Source organism: Gracilinanus agilis, chromosome 2, assembly GCF_016433145.1.
Source record: "Gracilinanus agilis isolate LMUSP501 chromosome 2, AgileGrace, whole genome shotgun sequence".
NCBI classification, from domain to species: domain Eukaryota; kingdom Metazoa; phylum Chordata; class Mammalia; order Didelphimorphia; family Didelphidae; genus Gracilinanus; species Gracilinanus agilis.
Window position 1 is genome coordinate 144,066,478 of NC_058131.1, and position 23,519 is coordinate 144,089,996.

Sequence of the window (23,519 nt, forward strand, 5' to 3'; positions counted from 1 at the left end):
TGAGTTGTCCAAGGTCCTAGGGAAAGGTAGAGTCAGGTCCTTTGACCCTAGGGCTTTTGTTCTTCCAAGCATAGCACTCTGCAAGATAAAGTAGGCCAAGAAATGGCCAGGCTTTCAATGGTCTTCTCTATTCTCCTTCGACTGATAAAGTAACCCTATGAAACATGGAGGAACTTCAAAGATTTGACGACAAAGCTTGTACTGATGCTGTTGAAGAAGTTAGCACTGCTTAAAGAGGGTATCTAGCCAAATGTACTCATTTCATAGATGAGGGATTTAGGCCTTCAAAGGTGAAGAAATATGCCCATGACCACCCAGCTGATTAAGTGAATTGAGCTGAAGTCTTCTGTTTTCTCCAACTAAAGTCAATCTAAATGTCCTTTTTGCTGCACAATGTTGCATTTCTCCAGGCCTTCCTGGAATACTTATTGAAATCATTTACACCTTGACTCACTCACCAGATTTCTCTTCCCCTTCCCCAGATGCCTCACTAACCTGGAGAAAACTCTGTCCTGAATTCCTACTTTCCTGATTAGAGACTCTCATTTCAAAAAGGCCCCATGCCATTTATTTACCTCACTTACCACTGGACTTCTGAATTCTCTTTTTTCTCCTCAATAGCCTCTTTGTGTTGAGGCAACTATATGGTGTAATGTATAGATCTCTGAGCTTAGATTTAGGAAGTTGTTCAGTTGTTTCAGTTCTCTCTGACTCTTTACTATCTCATTTGAGGTTTTGTTTTTGTTTGTTTTATGTTATTATTATTATTATTATTTTTTTTTTGGTAAAGATACTGGAATGGTTTGCTGTTTCCTTCTCTAGCTCAGATAAGGAAACTGAAGCAAACAGGGTTAAATGATTTGCTCAAGGTCACACAGCTAGTAGGTATCTTGGGCCAAATTTGAACTTAGATTTTCTAGGCCCAGCGCTCTATCTACTATATCCAAGCTCAAATCTGATCTCAGATACTTATTAGCTGGTGTGACTTTGGACAAGTTACTTAACTTCTGTCTGCCTCATTTTCCACAATTGAAAAGTAAGGACAATAATAGCACTTACCTTCCAGAGTTATTGTGAGGATCAAATGAGATAATACTTATAAAGTACTTAGCACAGTGCCTGGACCTGTAGTAGGTACTTAATAATTTCTTCTTTCCTTCCTTCTTGTTCGCTAGGCAAGTATCTTTCTCCAATTCTCCTTTACCCTTCTCTTTCCAATTCCTCCTCCCTTCTACAAACTCTCATATGAGAACTCTCTTGCTTAGATATGTTTGTAGAAGGGATTACATAGTAAGTGATTAATAAATCTGTCTATCTATCTATCCATCCATCCATCTATCATCTCTCTCCCTCTCTACCATCTATCTATCTAGCCTTTCTATGTAACTAGGAGATGAATATAAAGTATCTGAGGGTATAGGGCTTTCTTCAAGATATTGGATACTAAAGAAATGCCAAAGTTATTAGTGAATCTACTGTCATTATCATCTTCCACAAGAACAGTGTGCAAGTCCTCTTGGAATTAAAGGCATACATTTCTCATCTCCATTACCAGCAAGATCCTGAACTGAGACTTTCTGGGATAAACTTATTTTATTTTATTTTTTTAATTTTGAATATTTTCTCCTAGTTACATATTTCATGTTCTTTCCCTCTCCCCCAAACTCCCTTAACCCCCCATAGCCGACGCACAATTCCACTGGGTTTTATATGTATCATTGATCAAGATCTAATTCCATATTATTGATAGTTGGACTAGAGATATCATTTAGGTGTCTACATCCTTAATAATATCCCCAACAGCCCATGTGTTCAAGAAGTTGTTTTTCTTCCGTGTATAAATTGGCTTTTGAAGGGCTAAGATTTATAACGAACCTCTAGATTCATTGTATTTAAAGACCTTATCTTTATTATATATCTTATGTAGGAAAAGTGTAAAGAATGACATTGTATTCTCTCTGATGTATTAGATCCAACTCATGAAAACATTTGTGATCCTTGAAATGGGAGGTATCTTATGTAACATTTCAGTTGGAGAAACAAAGAAATAGTATTTTTGTTATTGTTGTTTTGTTTCAGTCATATCTGATGCTTCATGACTCCACTGGGGGGAGTTTCTTGGTCCTGGAGTGATTTACCATTTCTTTTTCCAGTTCATTTGACAAATGAAGAATTGAGGTTAACAGGGTTAAGTAACTTGATCAGAGTCATATAGCTATTAAATATCTGAGTCCAGATTTGAACTCAGGAAGATGTCTTCCTGACTTTAGGTCTAGTGTTCTATTTACTGTGCCATCTAGCTGCCAAAGAAGCAAGATAGTATGTCTGTAGATATAGATAATCATTTTAGGACAGACCCTATCATTTCTTACTACATTTTTTGGTTACTAAATGATTTATTTATTGTACTACATTTACAAAGGAAACAGACACTACACCAAAGTTTAAAGAATAAAAATGTATTTTCCTTTAAGGTTATTAATATTGTTGCTCTTTACTGACAGCAAGTACAAATCCTTTAGTGAGCATTTTATAGCATTTTGAACATGGAATAAAAGGAACAAGCTCAAGAGAATAAGCATGGGGGCAACTACAAGAATAGATTCTACAACTGCCTCTTCTTGTCTTCTAATATAAGTGAGTCAGAGGGGAAAAGTCCTTGTCCGGTAGGGAGGTATTTCAAAAATTAAGTTATAGGACTTATCATATCCCTAATGATAATAAGAAGGTATTAGAATTATTTGGCATCAGAATCGTTTCTTTCCTGTCAGACTATTTCTTAGAAAGGAATGACTAAGTTTTTCTTCTTCAGCGTCATCACCAGAAATGACTTTAAACCTACAATTATGGCTTAATGGCATTTAACGAAATTTAACTCAAGAATTGTAGTTTATCATTGATTTAAAATGTAGATAAACCTGGTAACCCAGGGTTGCTGAAGGATTTCTCTAACATTATGGATGCTTTAGTGAGCTTTATTCTCTTTATTCCTCATAGATGCGTATCGGTAGCCTGGCCCAGAAATCCCCAAGAGAAATACCATCATTTGATTTCTTGAGTACTACCAAACAAGAATCCGTGGCGAGTCAGGCTACTTGGGGAACAATGCTTACATCTTGCATGGTTCACACATAATAACACCACCTGCTTCTTTGTCATTCAAATCCAAACTCACTTATAGAAAACTGAACACATAGCAATCTTATTGATAAATAAATATTTTAAACAAATAAAAAAATATTTTCTCCCTAGTCATGCTTACTTTGCCTTTTATTAATTCCATTGTTCTGAAGAAGAATGCATTTTCTGTGAGAGCATTGATGCCCAAGGCCTTTTGGTCCATAATGAGGAAATGATGCCAATCCTGCCAAAATTTGACTTTGGGCTATGATTCATTTTAATATTGGGGGCAAATCTAAGAGAAACTCATTTTTAAACTAGCAAATTCTACAAAAGTTTTTCACTTTTTATCATAAAAACAAACCAAAAAACCCTCACACATCTTAAGTACATTTCATCCTTTCTGAAGTTATTGAGATTAAAAGTTTATATTATCTTATAATGAGAAACCACCTAGTGCTGAGACTAGAAAATAGCAGCAGAGAATCAGTGTGGTACAGGAGTAAAGTGCATATTAGAAGTCAGAGGACCTGAGTTTGAATGTCAACCCTGCTATTTATTACCTGTGTGATCTTGGAAAAGTCATCACTTTCTTGGATCTATAAACTGAGGCATATTTGACTAGATAACCTCTAAAGTCTTTCTGGATATCTGAGCCTATGACTAAACTCTGACAACTATTAATTATGTTTGGCCAATCCAAGAAATGCACCAACCTCTTAATCAGCACAAACCACAGCAGTCTTCATAATGTAGGTAAAAAAAAAGGATGAAGTAAAATTGTTAAGTCTGTTAGTATTAAATCTATCAAATCTAATATTGTGCAGTCTAGCAAGAGAATATTTTCAGTAATTTAAAGATCTTTTCCAATTCAGTAGGCTCAATTTCAGATCTTTAGAAAATAGTTCTTTTATATTTTGCTTAGACTAAAATTTTTTGGAAGATAGCACTTCTGTGTCATAGGGCTAATGTGTCAACATTAAGGTGGGTCTTGCAAAAAATCCAACAACCAGTATTTCAAGGTGTCCTCTTTGTCCTGCTTGTGTGTTGGACAGAAAGGCAACAAAGTTGTCTAGGAGTGGCTGCTCTCTTTGTATTTCCAACAGAAAGTTTCAAAAGAAAGACAGATCACCATGTTTCTAGCCTGTCTTCCTACCAAGTGAGGTTCCCAATTGGCCAACACCCATGGGATGAAGCGCCTGGAGATTAAATAAGGATGAGTTTTTCATTTTTCTAACATGAACAATGAATGGTTGCCTAATACTGACTTCATAGAAAGCACCAATACTCACCTTGTTTAAAGAAAAGCATTGTTCAGGCAAAGAAGGGATATGGGCAAAGTAATTCTATTTTTGGCCCTGCCAATTCTCCTTGGTAAAGTCATCCAGGCTGAATATATCCAGCCTGAACAGTAACTTATTCTGCATTTGCCTAGCACTTTATATGACATAACATACATTCATATTTATTTGGGTAGGATTATTATTCCTGTTTTACAGATAAAAAAAAGTACGTCAAGATTGGGTTTCTTGCTCTAGACCACACCCCAAGATGGTGACAGAGCTAGGACTAGAATCAAGAGCTCTTGACTCCTTGCTACTCCATTTCCCCCTACAATGCTATGACACTATGAATGAATCGATTTTGTAAAAAATGGACAAAGTAAATAATCTGACATAGACTGTCTCTTTCACATACATAGAACTCTCTGGCTTTGGTTTCCTAATTTATATAATAAGAGAAAGGAGTAGAGATGAATATATGTATTTTGGTTAGGGTGAAAGTGGGAAATTTAAGAGAGGACAGTGCAAGAAAAGAAAGTGAATGAATTATTTCTTCTGGTTTCATGTCTCTAAAACAGAAGTTTTTAAACTTGTGATCCAGAGATAACCCCAAGATGTCAGTGGATAGATTTTGAGGTATGGGGCCTGTTAACTTGTACAGGGGGAAATATCTATATCTATATATCTATAGATTTCTTTATTTCAGTATGACTGCTTTCCTTTATAATTATATGTATTATAGATTTAAAAACATGATTCTGAGAAGGGGTCCATGGGCTTCCTTGGTCTGACTTCCAAAGGGGAACATGATGCTAAAAAAATACAACTCACAAATCCTATAATAGATAATCCAGATTTGATCATGTAAAATCAGTCCACATCTGAGTTCTAATGTTCTAGCCCTGGGTTTTTAATCTGTGGTCCACAGACCTTCAATTTTAGGGTGCCCATAAACTTGGATGAGGAAAATTCATCTTTATTTTCCCTGACTGCTACTTGAAACATAGCATTTTCTTCCTTTACATAAAAATGTTATTCTTAGAAAGGGTCTATAGAAGTAAAGGGGATTTTTCAAAAGACCCTATGACACAAAGAACGGTAAAGAACCATTATTCTAAAGCTTGAATTAGACAGCATCTAAAAATGTCTCCTATTTTGCTAAATAACACTTTCTTTTCTTTTTTTTTTAAACCCTTACCTTCTGTCTTAGAGTCAATTCTGTGTATTGGCTCCAAAGCAGAAGAGTGGTAAGGGCTAGGCAATGGGGGTTAAGTGACTTGCCCAGGGTCACACAGCTGGGAAGTGTCTGAGGTCAGATTTGAACCTAGGACCTCCCATCTCTAGGTCTGGCTCTCAATCCACTGAGCTACCCAGCTGCCCCTCTAAATAGCACTTTCAATGCTCATTACTTCATTCTCTCAGGGAAGCTTTAGCCCAGGCAAAAGAAGCCAGGAAAAAGCACCACTAATAGAGTAACAGGAGTAGCATTCCTTTTTCTTAGTCTCAAGACCCCCACAGATTATCATCTGAGTTGCCAAATTTTAATTTTAAATTCTTGTTTGTTCAGACCCAGATGTTTGTATTTCAGATGGGTTTGAACTGAAGTTCTAACCTGCTGCCTGATCCTCACACATGGACAGGACCCTGAATTCCTGAAGGCTATGCCAGCAGAGGGCATGCTTTGGCAGGTTCTATCCAAACTTGAAAAACTTAAAGTACTGGCCTCAGGACAGTTGGCATTCCTGTCATCTGAGTATTAGCCTAGGTATATTCTGAGAGTTTCTTGAACTTGTTGGTCACTCCAGGCAGAATATCTCAGCTGCAGAAACCCTTAAAACCCATTTTCTAGGTTAGAGAAAAGCTGTGATCTGCATTGGTAGGGGAAGCAGGCATATTAATTGAAATGTACCATTCTTAAAGCATTGAAATATTGGATACTGAAATAAGATGAAGAAGGGCAAAGAAATCCTTATTACAGTAATCTGCAATTAAAAATTCTCAATATTGAAAATGTCATGCAGATTTATTTCAGCCAGCTCTATAAATCTAACATAGTAAAACGATCCAAACTTATCTTCATTCAATCAGTAGCATTTATTAAACACCTACTATGTTCCAGGCTCTGTGTTAAGCCCAGTGGAAACAAAGAAAGGCAAAAACAAACAATCTCTGCTCTCAAAGAACTCAAAGTTTAATGGAGGGAGATACTATGCAAACAATTATGAAAAAAGAAGATGGACATAAGATAAATTAGTAGAGGGAAGGCAATAGCATTAAAGGGGTTCAGGAAAGGTTTAACCATTCTATGAATGAACATCTAAAAATATCACACATACACACACACACACACACACACCAGCATCTTTGTGATGTGTTAGGCAGGGATTTCCTTTCACATAACTTCATGCATAACAAAAATTTATTCATTCATTCCTTAATTAATCCAACAGAGTATTCAATGAGCACCTACTATGTGCAAGGATTTGTGCTAGATTCTGTTCCAGGTTCCCTGCTCTCTCGGAGCTTATAGCCTATCAGGGGAGCTGAAAGCTATGTAGTTCTTGGCACCTAGAAAGTACTTAATAAATGTTGACTTACTTCAATAAATAATGACAATATAAGTAATATACTAAGGGCCATAGGAACAGTGCTGATAAAAACTACAGTATTTTGGAGGCAGAAGAGATAAATTACTTACTGTCTGAGTTATCAGATAAAGCTCCCTGTAGAAGGTAGCCTTTGAGCTGAGCTTTGAATGATGGGGGGGATTTTGATGGGTGTAGATAAAGGCAGGGATATATCCCAGATAAAGTGTATGGTGTGAACAAAAGACACAAAGGCAGAAAAATGTGAGAGACATTAACGGAACTACAGATGGACTAGTCAGAGTGGAGTAGAGGATTCATATAGGGGAGTGTTAGAAGATTTGTGTTGAAAAGTTGTTAATAATAATAAAAGCTCAAATTTCATTAAAATGATGTTCACATAACCCTGTTAGGTAGATATTTTTATTATCTTCATTTTCCACTCAAGGAAGCTGAGGTTCAGGGAAGTTAAGTAACTTGTCCAGCATTATACACTACTAGCGTAAGTCTGAAGCAGATTTTGACCAAGGCATTCCTGAAATTAAATACAGGATTCTAACCACTATGCAACATTTCTACATAAAAGGCAGAGGTCAGATTGAGGAAGTCTTTTTGAGCCAGAGTAAAGAGTTTGGAACTTATTGTAGAAAGTGTTTGTTTTTTTTTAACTTGAGGGAGGGATATGATTTAAAAAAAAAACTATTGGAAGGTGATTAGTTGGATTGTATTGTGAAGGATCGTTTGCAGAGAGGAGAAATCAGAGGCAGGGAGATAATGTATGAGTTTAAAGCAGTAGCATACATGTCAACTTTGGCCAATGAAAGTGTCCCTATTTTTAAAATGGGCTCTAGCTTTGGATATTTATCCAAGATCAATCCTGGCGCAGCTTGAGCCCCCCAAAAGAGATTCAGACTTTTAAATTACAAGATCTGGGATAGAATGTCCCCACTCAAAGCAGAACTCTAGGGAAAACATATTTCAGAAAACTTAGTGATGGCTAATGTGTAGTCTCCCCCAAAAGAAATGAACAGGTTCCCTTCTAGGAAAGATTTTCAATGTACAAAATAGTAGATATCAGGTATAGGACAGCTATTAATACCACCACAAAAAATTCTGAAAACAAAAAAAAATCATGATAAGCATATGACCACACTACTTAAAACATAATGTATCACCAATCACTTCTTTCATATCTCCTGGAAAATAAGAAAGACTTCATTTTCCTCTCACTTTCTGTACTATTTGAGCATCAACTCAAAATCCATATTTTCTGGCTAATGAAGCAGCCATAGCTTATTCTCCTGGAGATGATTATCTCCTTTGAAAAGGGTGCAACTGAAGTGTAAACTTTTTACTGAGCAACTAACACCTTATTTAATTACTCTCAGGCTTATGAGGAAGCTGATAGCTAAAAACATCCATCTCTGGATTTCTTTTCAGATGAATGAAGTATTTACTAAGAAGTTACTAAATGTCAGGCATAGTTCTAAATACTGGGAGTACAAATACACAAGCAAGGCATTCCTTGCCCTCAAAAGATTACATTCTAATGGGGGAAGACAACACACGAAAGGGGAGCAAGAAAGTAGAGTATGACATTGTGGGTCAGGAAATAAGGCCTGTGCCCCAGGAAGGGAAGCTAATAGCTTACCTGTTAGATCTGTGGAATCCAGAGCTGCAGTGTAGGTTGCTGATGACGAGGAAGTGGAGATGATGGTTCAAGAGAGAAGGCTTGGATGGTATGGACAAAAGACAGGACATATTCAGGAATCTTTGCTTACAGAATGGAACAGAAGAGGCAGTTTGGGATTTGAGGGCCTGTCTCTATCTAATCTAGGCAAGCATTTGTTCTGTGTAGTTGCCAGGCTGGGGAGGGTGGATGAAAGATAAATACCTTTCTGTTCCCTTGATGAAAATCCAAGGAGGAATACTATTAGATATGTTTCAAAAAGATTGGAAGTCATCTTTTCTTCCTCTCATTCTTCCTGTTTCCTTTTTATGACATGTACAATAGCCAACTTTTCTTGGATCAGCCAGTTAGGTTTTTTAGCAAACACATCTCATCTCAAAGATAGGAACTAAAGAAGTAATTAAGAATCCTTGTCATTTATCAAGGACATAAAAGAAAATGTCTCACCAGAAGAATGCCAGTGCCATATAAAGAGTGATAATCCAAACTCCTGCTACATAAATGTGAATCAACTTAGGCATGACTGAAAGTCTGAACTAAGGTGATGGCAGTAGAAAGAGAAAGGAGGTATATGTAAGAGATATTGAAAAGAAGAATTGGTAGGACTTTGTGATAGAATAGCTGTCAGATCCTAAGAAGAGGTAAGAATAAAAAATGACTACAGAATTCTGAGTATTAGAAATTAGGAGGTTAATAGACAATTATAATAAAGAAGTAAATAAGAATTAGTTTTTTGGAGAGAGGAGGAGTCATCTTATTTTAGTTTAGAAATGTTGAATTTGAGGTTATAATATCTAATGGAAATGTCCAAGAAACAGTTGGAGATGTAAAGCTAGATCTTGGGAAAGTAGTAAAAACTGGAAATGTGGTCTAGAGAGTCATCAACTGAATAAGGAGAAGCAATGTGGTATAGTGGATAAAAAGTGATCTTGGAACTGGGAAGACCTCAATGCAAGTTTTACCTCTGATATATATTGACTATATAATCTTGGATCAGTCACTTAACCTCGTTTGTTCAAGATAATCTCTAAGACTGTTTCAAAGGAGGTGCCAACCATCATTGGTAGAGGTAGCTTTCTCATCTGGGACTTCTCTATGTAAGTGATATCACAGAATCAATCTCTATTCCTATATCCTATCCTACATTGAGATAGATAAAATTATTAGAGATGATGAGATTTCCAAGCCATGTAGCATAAGAAGTGAAAAAGAAAAGGATAGAAGACCACAACTGCAACAGAGAGGAAAGAAGATATTTGTATGCAGATATGATTACAGGGATTCCTGATTGATAGAAAGTGTGAAGTACTGAGACATGGTTGAGTCACTTTCTTAATAGAGAAGTGAATGCTATAATAACTGGATACTATGCTAGTAATAGTGGGCACATGAGAGAGTTTAAAAAGAAGGTCAATAAGTAACTTTGTCTAGGCTGTATTTGAATACCAATAACTCACGTTTTTCCAAGGTGGGAGGCAGAAGGAAGGAATAAAGGATCTGCCTTCTGATTTTATCCATGAAGGGAATTCCTAGTGTAGAAAATGTAGCAACTTCTCAGTATTGTATAGTCTTAGAGAGTTTCTGGGAACTCTGAGAGTTTGTCACTTCTCTATGATCACATAAATAGAATAAATCAGAGGTATGATTAAAAATTTGTTTCCTAACTCCAAGCCCATTACTCTGTGTATTAGCTCACATTATCTCTTAATTCACATTTCTATGGGGTTTTAAGGTTTATAGTTGAATAGAATTAACCAGCTATCACTGTCTTTATAAAGATAATGCAATATTAAATTAGGGTGAACAGATGACTTTCAATTCAGTTTTTAACATCTTTACTAATAACATGAAGGATAAAATTGCATCTGAAAAGTAAAGTATAGCCATCAATAAACCAATAGGGTTGGCTTTGGAGGACAATAGAATAGGGAGACAGGTAATATGTGTTGTCAGACTATACATGATGATATGATATGACTGTTTTAAAAAAATCTTTTTATTGGTGAGAGTCAGCCAGATTCCTTCTTTTACGCAAAGTCCCAAAGGGCAGAGAGGTGCTTGAAGAAAAACAACCTAATTAAATTAATTCAAAATAGAGGATAATAATAATAACTGACATTTATATAGCTCTTGAAAATTTTTACAGTGCTTTACATATATAATTTCATTGGAATGTCACAAAAACCTCATAATGTGGATAATATAAATGTTTACAGATGAGGAAACTGAAGACCAGAGAAGTCAAGTGATTTGCCTTTATTCACACAGCTAATAAGTACTAGCTGTTGGATCTGAACCCAGGCTTTCCTTACCTCAATGCCTGAGAGCCCAACCATCTCAAATGTTTTGCATTTTCTTTTCCTTCTTCCTTTCCTCCCCTTCTACTAGGTCCCTTAGTCATCCCTGAGCTAAACTGGTATGGCTGGGTGTCAGGGAGATTGGTCACCATCAGAAATGCATTCCTCCCTGGATGCTTGACTGGTTACACAGCTTGGATGAGGTGGGAGTCAATAACTTTCTTGCTTCAGTTAACTCTTTGGCCTTGTTATCTATCTCATTGCTGTACCTACCCTTAGGATTCTTAGGATTTCTACTCTATAGCTGAATTTTTTTTATATGTTTGATGGCCCAATTAGAGTATAAGCTCCTTGAGAGCAGGGACTATCTTGATTTTTCTATTTGTATCTCCAGTACTTAACAATTAATAAATGCTTTTTCATTCATTCATTCAATTTCAGCCTTTAGGTGACGTAGCTTTTTAGGAGCCTTTTAAATCTTATATTTAGCTATAACTTAGAATCACAGACTCAGACTAGTATTAACAGATACCACACACTCCAGAATCAGCCTCCCTCCTCTGCAAGACTCCTCTTGACAGCTTCTCCAGGCCTTCATTCTCTAAGTGATATGACCGCTCCCACAGAGAAATGAAAGACCCAGCTCTCCCAAGAAAATGAGTAAGAAAGACAAACATGGAGGGGGTGGGGAAGTACAAAGGAGACCTGGGTAGAAAGCAAACACACAGAGGAAGGATATTCTTACTTGCTAGAGAGGCACTGCCCAACCTTTCTGTGGAGAAAGGACAAACACACTGAAGATCCCAATTTTCCTATTTGTCACTGACATCTGAACACATTGCCTCATTAAGAACAGGACTACTCATGTCATCTTTAAAAGCCATTGTAGTATCCCATTTCCGGGTTTTTTTCCCCCCTTTCTTTCTCTCTCTTCTTGACTTAGAAATTTTTTCAGATGTCACTTGACACCTCTTTTTGCTGACTGTGTCAACTGCCAGGAATCCTTTCCTCAGCTTCCACATTTAGCCCCTTCAATAAGGAGCTGATTCTGTCTCTTGAAAACTTCAGTCACACAATGGCCATCTTCATTCTGACTCACCAAGGTTGTGCAATCCTGTTTCTCATTGGTGAATTAAGGTAGTCTTTATGGAGCTCTGGAAAGAATATTGCAAAACAAGCAGCTTGTAATTCTTGAACATATTTCCTCTTTCTTTCCCCAGGACACTATTTCATAGAGTTTAATGTATACCTGTAATATTATTATGATGGTTAGCAAAAATATTCTTATTAGCAAATCACCTCTAGCAGGTCAAACAGATGCCCATTCAAAAATAAATATATGAAGGGAAATTTATGTTTATTGAATTTTGTGTAGAGAAACACTTTAGAGGTCATCAAGTTATCCTCATTGCAAATTTTATAGATGAGTAAACTGAGGCCCCAAGAGGTGAATTATGGTGAAGCACTGTGGTGTCGTGGAATGAGTTTTAGGTTTGAAGTCATAAAAGGCTTAGGTTCACGTTATGTTTCTGAAACACATTAGTTGTGTTTTCCTGGATAAGTCATTTTACTCTTTAGTTTCCATTTCTTCCTGTAAAAAGGAAAAGAAGAATGGATAAGAAAAACTTTAGTATCCACCTCATAAAACAAGACCAAATGAGATAATGCATGTAAAGTGCCTTGCAAATCTTAAAGTGCTATTTGTCTTCATCATCATCATCATCATTGACAATGGTCATCTAGTGGGTAGACCTAGACCCGAATCTGCAACCTTTGAGTCTAACTCCAATGCTCCTTTGGCAAATGGCTACTTCCTTACCATAAAAGGGAGAGAAATAGTGATCTTTCCTCATAGCTTATGTTCTGATCACATATAATTACCTTCTCAGAGCTTATTTGTCTAAGTACGTAATATGTATCTGATAATATACATAATAAATATATGATAATAAATATTCTCTAAACAATGAAACTGCTCAGATCATATATGTGATGTCTAGGTATGACATATACATACGTGAATGTAATGGTTCTAAACATTTTTGTCCGTAACTGTCTCCAATCTTCTCAAACATTAAAAATTTGGAGATTGAAATTAGAGATTAGAATCCATAATTAAAACCAAAATTAATTGATCCAGTCACTGGTCGAAGCAGTGAAGTACTGAACATTAAAATAACTTCACAGACCTTTATTAATTTGAATGAAAATTTCACTGGCTTCAGGTTGCTCCATCCATTTCAGTGTGATTCTTCAGTCCTTACCTACTCTCCTGTTTAAAGAGAATGAAGACTACAGCCTTAAGTTTGCTCTGATCTCATTCTGTTGGCTGACCTGGAATAAGAAGTACATGGGAGCTACATGTTACAGCTGCAAGCTCAACTCCAACAGCCCAACTTATATTTTGTGTAACATAATTACAGGAGAAAAATTAGACCAAGCAGACTAAGTGGTTGCTGCACTCACTTTTACCTAAACCAGAAGTATTATTAAGAAAAACGAAATGGACAACATCTCCAGTGGTATTAGATTTTACGGAAGTGAGCTTTTGGCTTCTTGGTCTGTTGAGAGGTAATCTTCAGAATGAGTATTTCCCAGCTTGACAGGATATTAATTCAGTTATCCACTTTGCCAATTTCTAAATGCTTGGAAAACCTGTCAAAACTAATTTCTTCAGCATACTCGCTCATGAAGTATGCAGTTTCATAGCAGTGTGGGCATCTGCTGCTCACTTGAGTTACAGCCCCCTAATTCTTGGGCTTCTGGTTGCTTCTGAGGAATACTAGCTTGTTTTGTTGGCTAGGAAGGCAGTTTCTCCCGTAATTTCTTATGATTCCTCTTTGCCTTCTAGTTATTATTTTAAACATTTAAGGACCCAACTTTTTGAGCTCATATTCAATGAAGTAAATGCCATCTGAATTAACACACATACACAAACACACCTTTTAGAATTCACATAAAGCTACAAAAGAATAAGAAACATTCTTAGTCCAAATACATGCACATACATGATGGACTCTATTTGGAACTAAAATAGAGAATTCAAATTTCTTTTTCTAATTAATGATCAATACCTTAAATTCAAATATGGCATTAAAAAGGGTGAGCATTTAAAAATTTTGCTCAAGAAATATTCAGATGTGATTTTACAAACTAAAAACAATAAAACTCACAAGCAGAATTAGTCTACCTGTCTTATTTTTACTTTTTAAAAAGAATTTCTGATATCTTTAAAAAAATATAACCATCCACATTATTCCTCTAAATAGCTTCTTTCCTCACTGAAACCTCCTTAAGTGAAACTGACCAACAAAAAGATTATGTCTGACAGCTTATATACAAAATTCTTTATCAGCAATCCCTGTCTCCACACAGAAGATGGAAGTGGGTATGATCATCTGTTCTCTGGGTCTAAGAATGATCAGTGCTATCAAGTAGGGTTCAGTGGTCTTCTTGTAATGTTTTCCTTTATGTGCTACCCTATTTTCATAGACAAAATAGTACAATTTTGGAAAGAAAAGGTATTAAAGAAATCTAGTCCAACCCTCTAATTTCTCATTCTATAGTTGATGAAGCTGAGGTGAAGTGACTTCAAAAATTTTCTATACACACACACACACACACACACACACACACACACACAGTCCTTTCGAAATATACATAAAGTTAAAAAAGAATAAAAAATCTTGAGTTCAAATAAATGAATACATGATTGGACTCTGCTTTGGGGCTTAAGTAAAAGAGAATTTCAGTTTTCTTTTAATGACTAAAACCTTAAGGATGCTAAGCCTAGGATGGTTTTCCCTTGCTCTCAAAATACTGTCTCTTCATTGACTCTCCAGGTCTGCTATTGCTTTAATCAATTATGGAAGTTCTTACCTTTTAAATTAAGTATAGATTAAGGAGCTATACAGACACTCCTCAGAATTAAAATGAAATAGCAGAACATCCCATCTGAGAAACCATATGGCTTGGGATACCCTACTAAGAAGAAAAGAAGTGTCTGAAAAATGCTTATCTTTACATGTCTTAGAGAACTGTGTTTAAAACTCTGAAAATAAGTTCAAGCACCCTTTTTTAGACAAGCTACTGATGGTCCCCCACAGGCTGGGAGCTTTTTATGATTCATACTAAATGGTCCTTAAGTTGATTTTATGTCAGCTCAAGGAGCTTTGTCCAATTTTAATTCCATCAGGGTGCCCAACCTCCTCTACAGATTGCTCTCATACCAACACATGTTTGCACTTAAGTATTCAACTCTGATCACCTGTGCGATTGAAGGGAGACAGAGCCTTCTTGTTTTTACTAGACAGTGGAAAATAGGGATATACTTTTTTATTTGTTTCATTCTTATTTTCAGCTTTACTATTTTAAGGAGGAAGGTATATATCTAGTGTATATAGTCTCTTAGAAATTCAAGCAAAGACTGAATTCACACTTGCTCAAAGGCCATCTAATCTACTTTCCCCTTCCCTTCCCCCATTTAACAGATAACAAAACAGAAGCTGAGAAGTTAATTGCTCAAAATCTCATAGGTATTAAGTGACAGTGGAATGATTTGAACCCAGGCCCTCTAACTTCAAATGGAGAACTCATACCACTACTTTTATGCTCCAGATCTTAAGTTTAGATGCCCCTCTCTTATTATAATACTGCCACTTGAGGTAAAACAGTCTTGCAATCCAATGATTCAATCTCATTAGCAAAACAAAACGCATTCCTTTGCAGCTTTTCTTCCATTCCTTTTTTCTTCTAAGGAGCTCATTGCTTTAAGCAGGATCCAGCTAACTGCTTTCTAAGAAGCAATAGGAATTTAATTTGATGTAAAGATGAATATTGGTACTTCACATCTATCTAATCAGTGTTATTTCAGTTTTCAGAATGTTTGCTAGTCCCGTAATACTGATACAGACTCTTTCATTGCATACAATCTACAGACCCTGTCTAATATTTTCCATACTGGGCAATGAGATCACAAACTCCAAAACATTAAATCAAAACCGGAGGCATAACGGGTCTTCAATAAAACTCCATGGCCCATAGAGAAGAAGGGGGGGGAGGGAGAAAGAAAATTAAAACCATCTCAAGGTAGAAAACACATACATACACATACATGAAGAAGGCATTTAGAAATCAGGACAACTACAGAAAAAGAAAGAAATGCTTAATATACCTGGATGACTACTGAGTTGCCATTAGGTTGAAGCGAAAAGAACAGATTAACAATAAAGCATAATTTGAAAAGAAAAAAAAAAACCCAGTTCCTGTCATGAGGAAAAAAACAACAACAACCCTAGGACACATTTTGCAGAATCTCTTTCAAAGTCACTTGGTAACACCTTTAAAGATAGATAATACAGGTGAATGTGACATAGTCTATATAAAAACAACTGATGAAGATGTGGAATTGAAGAGAATGCATTCACATTTATGCTGAATAATCAGTTCTTGGAATAAAGTCTACCAAAAATAGTCATGCTTCCAGATAACCCATGGATATAACTAATGAATGAATTAATAAAGGAGATAGAAAGCTGTAAAAGGCAAAATGAACTAAGATTTATTTTTAATGCCTATGTGAAATTGGATGAAACTGTGGTTTTAGAAAAAAATAGCTGAGGTTCACTGTCCATTTGAAGTTTAGGGAATCTGGAAACCATCCGTTTGCAGGTTTCAGTATTCTTCTATGGCGGAAGTTTTATTAAACAATCATTCATGCAACGTCACTAACTTCATGCCATTTTTTAGGACTTGAATTATACATTATGTGTGGAAGATTCTAGGAACTGATTTTTAATAAGAGATCATAGATATCCAGGCAAGTGAAGGGCTAGTCTGGGAACCCTTTTTAATCAAGGAAAATGTTCAATTGTTTTCTTATAGCTAATTCATTCTCCACGTACTGTTTGTCAACGTAGGCAAAGAACTTTCTAAAATAGCAACCCTAAGATCGTGGAGGAACTCATTTCAAGATGGTTCCAATTAGATTCTGCTCATGTAGATGTCTCACATGTGTAAATATTTGCAATAGAGCAAACATAATCCACAAGGGCATCCTCTAGTCAGCAGCACCATTGTCACACTTCTCTGTCTTTGAAAGTAATGGAGTTGTTAGGCACTCCATTTCTCTTCTTTTTACAAATGTCTGTTCATTGTGTTTCCACTTCTGATCCTTTGTCCCCATGCAAGCACCTTTAAATCATTAGCTTTTCTATAGTAATAAGTCTTAATATTCCTCTTCAAGTTATAAACTATTTCCTAATGTTTTAAGTCTGCCCAACAATGTTATTTTAAAATATTGCTCCATAGTTCATTAGCATAATAGCATTAAAAAGGAAGAGTATGCAAACAAATGCCTGGCACTTTCCAACAATTTATAAATGAAAGTGAATATCAGAGACTACATACATATACATATTATATATGCTAAAAGGTATCTTTTTTAAAGGGAGATTTTAGGAAAGGAAAGATAAAACCCAAAGGAATGAAATCTACTTATTTTTTTTCTGCCCCATAATAGTTTTTATCTGGTCACAATGTTCCACTTCCCTAGAAAATCATGAAATAGTGCATAGCAGTAAAGAGAATTAGAGCTTTGCACATTAACCCAGGTATACATCTAGAAAATACATGGACGCAGAAGAGAGTCTTATCTAGCTAATATTTAATCTATTATCTATCTGTCTATACATATATGCATGCATTACACACTTTACTCATAGACAAACTACTTCATCTTTTTGGATGCCTCCTACTTTGTTTTAGAAGCCTCGAATAAAAGTTCCAGTATCTTCTCAAAATAAAACAGTATAGTCTAAATATAGTATCCTAATTCTTGCATCCCCTGGTAAACCTTTCAGCTTTTGTTTGTTCACAGCCTCATTCAGTCTAATTTCGTAGCGATAAAGCTGCTAACGGAATATTTGGACGATTTCTTTTTTTTCTTCCATAAAAGTGGATTTTGAAACCCGTCTCCCTGCAGTTCTCACGTCTCCCAACTTTGTTACAATCACGCCTAAACGAGTCCGTTTCTTTGTTCTTTTCAAGTGAGACGTCTGACAGTCAGCTTTCCTTATCACACTAACCATTTCCCGAGAATACTCCTAGAATGTCAGCAGCCAATATAGAAGGAAAAGACACTTCATCATCCTTTTAGCTGCTGACTTTAACCACTTTCGATAATAAACATTTTGAGCCTAGCAAATAAAATGAGATGCTTGTCAAAGATCAGACTTAGTCCCGCCTATGTAACATTAAGGCCGAGTTAAAATAAGCTACATGGATGGGTCTACGGGAAGGCGAGAATAGCTGTTTATTGATCTTAGAAATATTATTTAATACTAATTGGCACGATCTTCAGCACCTTCCACTTACAATCTGATGTGTTTGTATGTTCAACCTTTCAGCGGCAGGTGCTGTACGGAACATCCACAGCCAGGATATAAACACCCTGGTGGAGAAGGAGGGAGTAATGTCTACGGGGCGCCACGGGCGGTCTGAGCACACAAAGTCCGATTCAGTGGCCCTAGCTCCCTCGCCCTCGCTGCGTGTGCACATGCCCTGTCTGAAGGCAGCGCCAGCTAGGCTGAGGACTGAGCCTTCTTTCGTAAGGCTCGTAAGGCGAATCTTCTTCCTTTTCATCCTCTTCCTTCTCTGGCTAGATCACTCTCGGTTCGTGCTCTTCTTGGGCTGATGGAAGGCCAGAGTTCGGGAAGGACCTCCTCTTCACCCTTAAACTCTCTTTTACTTCATTTCTTCAAGCTCTCACTCCAGGACAGAAAGTTTCTTTTGTAAACCCGGAGCGAGACACAACGAACCCCAGTCGGGAACTTGTCTCAGAAGCATTGCGCTTCCACTCCCCCACCCCCTCAGCTTTATAGGAAAACAAGAAATTTGGCTTCCTTGATTCTGATTCTCTGGTATCTACGAATAATATAGTCGCAATGAAATGATTTCTAAAAGTGTATTGGAATTTTGCCACATTACCATTTTCCAATTTGAGCTGAATAAGACGTTTCGTTAAGTTTTCTTGGGAAAAGAGGTCCCCCTGAGAGCCACCCAGCCTGCTATGTGGGAAGACAGGGTACTGCTCAGAGCCTCGACTTCCTAACCTTCCAGTTTACCACTGCATGCTGGGACCGTCGGTTTGCTTTGGTGGCTTAGATGATTACTTGTTTGTTCGAAAATCCCTATTTGATCTCAGTTCCGGAGGTTTCAGCTGAAGCTCCAGGTGACAATTAAGGAACAGGAAAGAGCTATTTGAGAAATCCTCTTGGGTCTCAGTTTCTTCGTCTGTAAAATGAGGTAGTTGCGTTATATGAATTCCGAAGTGCCCTGACATTCTAAAATTTTAAATTACTTAACCTAGTGGCTGGGTTGAGGCTGATTCACCAATTTTCCATTTTCTCCCTGCGGAGTTCATTAATAAACATATATAATTTAATTTTCCCCCTTTTCTGAAATCCCTGAGTCCCCTCTCCACAGTTGAACCAGAAGACAACTTTCCTTCTGTGCTCGTCCAAAAACCTTCCAGGGTTTGGGGCACAAAGATACTTGTACAGTTGAAGACACTTCAGTCCGAAATAGGGTCAGGGTTAAACCGAAGATACTGCAAGCTGTCTAAGATACTCCACAAACTCACCGTACCTTTTGGTTCTTTTCTACCCAGAGCCAGCAAAAACTCCCATTTTATTAGACCGAAACACCAGCATGCAAGCAACAGTGTTTGCATGCTTACTGTAGGGTGAGAGGAGGTGGGGGATGAAATAAAAAGCCCCAGGAATGACTGTGGTGCCAGGAGGCCAGGGGTTAGGGCAAGGACCCAGTGACAACTGGCAGAGGTATTAGCTCCCTGCAGTATTACTGGGCTTCTGTCTTCTGACTTCCATCGCTCTGCTCTACTTTCAGGTTTTGGTCATCAAAAGACTATCCTTATTCACTATTACCACTGCTATTATTATTATTATTATTATTATCAATATTAATGGAATTAATGCCACTTAGAGAACCAAAACAGGCCAGGGTATAAGAATTGTTTTTATATCCTCGAATTTGCGTTCCTTCTTCCCAGGCGAGCCATGTGACCGTGTGTTGTGAATTACTCTTGGGACTGGAGCCCCGACTCCTCAGATTCCCAGCAGCCTGAGGCCAAAGTGGGTTCTCGACACTGGCTGCTCCTGCAGCCGCCCAGTCCTTCCAAGTACTAGCTCCCTTTTTAACCAGACCCAGAGGCCCCCGCAAGATCAAAGGGACTCCCGAATTGTGATGATCGCTATTAACTCCACAGATGGGGGTGGGGTGATTCGGGAAGAGGGTCCCGAAGATATACGCGAAAAGGGTCCCGAAGATATACGCGAAAACAACAACAAAAAACAGAAAGTCAGTTACCTGCAGAGCTGTTGCCCCCTGGGGGGTTCCCTGAGCATCTAGACCCTTCGGGAGAAGTTCGGGTGAGGAAGGCCAGGACTTCGGACTGGCTGGCAGTAGAAATTACCCTGGTTTCTTAAGGTTTGGTCCTTAAAACTAGCTTCCAGGTAAACCCCTTAACAAAAGTAAAGGCTGCAGCGTAGCGAGTAGCTTTCTTGCCGACAGGGGGCGACAAACTGTTAGCTTTTCCCGCAGAGCGGCGGCGGCGAGCAAGCTTTTGTGTGGTCCAAGCTTCGCTAAACTGGCTGTTGCGGCACTAACTGTTGCTGCGGCTGCCGCCGCCTCCACCACCCCAGCTGCAGCAGCAGCAGCCAGAGCCACAGCCGAAGCCGCAGCAGCAGAAGCAGCTGCCGCAAGCCAGACCCCATCAGTGTTTCTATTGTTCTTATCATTATAAACATCCCTTTGCTTTTACACCTTTACTCCATTCACTCCGGGCCTTTTTTCAAAGGGGTCTTCGTAGAAGATGCTTTATTACCTTCTCTTCAAAGCGAGATGGTTAAAGTTAACAGTTTACCTGTCAAAACTATTAGGGGGTAAAAAGCCAACTACTATGTCTGGCAAATTTTTGTACATCCATATTAAATAAAGTTCAATGCACCCAAATAAGAGTAAAGCTAGTGTTTATTAGTGCCTGATAGGTTTACAAAGCGCTTTCTTTACAAATGAACTCAGTATTTTGGGGAGCTCCGGTGAAAAGACAGTCTGTGACGTTTAAATGGCTGACCGGCGATCTAATAAGTGAATGCCTTAAAGTTCTCTTGGGAGCTCCAAGAGTTCCAGCAAGGAGAAACACAGTAGATCAAAGTGAGGAAGCGGCTCTTATAATCCCACTGGGGCTACTCAAGATGACTAGAAAGTCTTGGTGGCATCTCGAGATCCTCATATTCAACTTTTTGACATCAGATTCTGAAATTCATGAATGAAAGCCGCTAAAAGGGTAGCGTGATAAGGTAGAGTGACAGGGATGTCCCATTCTCTGAGCAAAATTAATGGAGCTGCAATCAGTCTTTTTGCTCCTACTGGTCCTTTCTTGTCTGTTCTTTTAAAAGCACTGCCTTTGGAGTTTTTAAAGGTAACTTCATTCTCCCCCCTACCTTTCCCCTCCCAGCACATACTCTTGCTACTGGACTTGCGGGTTCAGGTTTCCTGGTAGATACCCCATCAATAAAAACCAAAGCTAATTCAAATCCAATGCTCCCTCTAATTACAAACTCAAACCCCAAATTTTGCCTTACAGCCTAGAGGAGGGAAGGCTTTCTATAAGAGAAAAGAAAAATTATATATATATATATATATGCATATATATATATATCCCACCTGCTTCCTTGCTTCTTCATCCTTTTCCTCTGTACCCTCTCCATACCTTAACCATGGTCACCCCTGATAATTTCAGAAGGCTCTCTAAAACTAGTGCTTAAGTTCTTTCTTTGACATTCTCACAAGAGATTCTGCTCAGTTATCCCCAAGTGACCCTTCTAACTACTCATTTCAAATCCTATCTTTCTTTGAAAAAGGCCATGCCTTGGCCTTGGCTTGTTCCCCTCCCCTCTTCCCCACTCCATTCCTGCCTTCTTAACTCCGGATCAATACATATTTCCTTTCCACAATTTAGGTTCTCAGACTGTTCTGAAAAGCCCTGGCCTGCTGCAGAGTGGGGATTTATGGCCCTGCTCCTCCTAATTGACATATTCATATATGTTGCTTAGGAGCTAACGATACTCTTTGGTCAAACAGTCAAGGTAAAAGGGTCAGGGCCAGTCTGTTATCTGGGCCCATGTTGATGTTTTCCATCTGTGAGTCTTTGCGGGATAAATAACTGCGGCTCAGATTGGCAACCTTGACACCATCCTGACAAATTGCACACAGGCTCTTGGCCTGGGCATTGGCATTGGTCTTTGGGTCTGACATTCTTGTGCCTTGGAATCACAGAAGCATAGACTTTGGAACCTGACCAAAAGATAAACTCTCAGGGAGAAGGGGAGTCTAGTTTTCTTTGCTAGGGATTATTCCATATTCTCCCCTCTTGCACCTATCTTTCTCCCTCCCTCCTGAGCCCTGAACACTTTCTTCTAGGCACATATGGACTGTGGCACTATCTGCAACATAGTTTCCTCTCCAGTTCCAAACTGCACTAAACTAGTCCAGAGCTAGGAATGAGAGAATTTTCATAGATTCCCGATTTCTAGATGTATTTGTTTAGCCAAGAGACAGAATTCCAGCGAGACAATTCAATATGCCTATTTGTTCCAAAGGACAAAACCAAATTTTACTATATGATGAAAATAGTTGGTATATTGGAATCGCTGGTTAGAGAGTCTCGTGGTCTCCTAAGGTTAATGATATCTAAGAGACTCCCACGTTTTCTACACTCTCCTCTGAGGCTTCATTAGTCCCAAACTAATCTGGTCCGTCATCTTAGAAGCCTATTTCCTGAAATTTGATGTTTGAAAACCAGAAGGAGAGAGTGGAAAACAATATTTTGGGAATGATAGTGGTGTCCAACACCTAACCAAAAGATGGGAAATGGCCAGATTGTTTGCAAATGATTTCTTATAAGTGAAAGTTGGAAGAGGCTTGGGGAAAGGATCTTTACTACCTCTAGTCGCAACCGCCTTCAAAGATTCTTCCTTTCCTTCTGGCGCAGTCATTTTTCACCTCCTAAGAGGTGGGTGGGCCAAGCCTGAGGGGGTAGTGAGTTTGATTCTCTGTACCCGTTAGCATCAATGAAATAAACCTGGATCCGGGGTCAGTGCCCCCTTAAAGCAATCGAATTCACAAGCTGTTAAAAACAACAAAAGCAACAGCAAGGAGAAGGCAGGGAAAACCAGACCGGCATCATGACCCTAATTGGTAGCACATACTGGCGCACATGCACTGGTGGCAGCAAAGACAACAACCAACCTGCAATTATTTCTCCATTATTTAACAAGTGAGAACTGGGAAAGGGAGAAGAGGGGGGAAGAGATTTGAGGGGTTCGGGGCTGCGGTCAGAGCTGAAGACCCAGGCTGGCGGTGCCTGCCTCCCCTAGTTTGGGTTTCGGTCTGGAATGAGTGAGACGCCGGGTTGGGGCGGAGTGGGGTGGGAGTGAGGGTGAGGGTGAGGGAGGAGGAACAG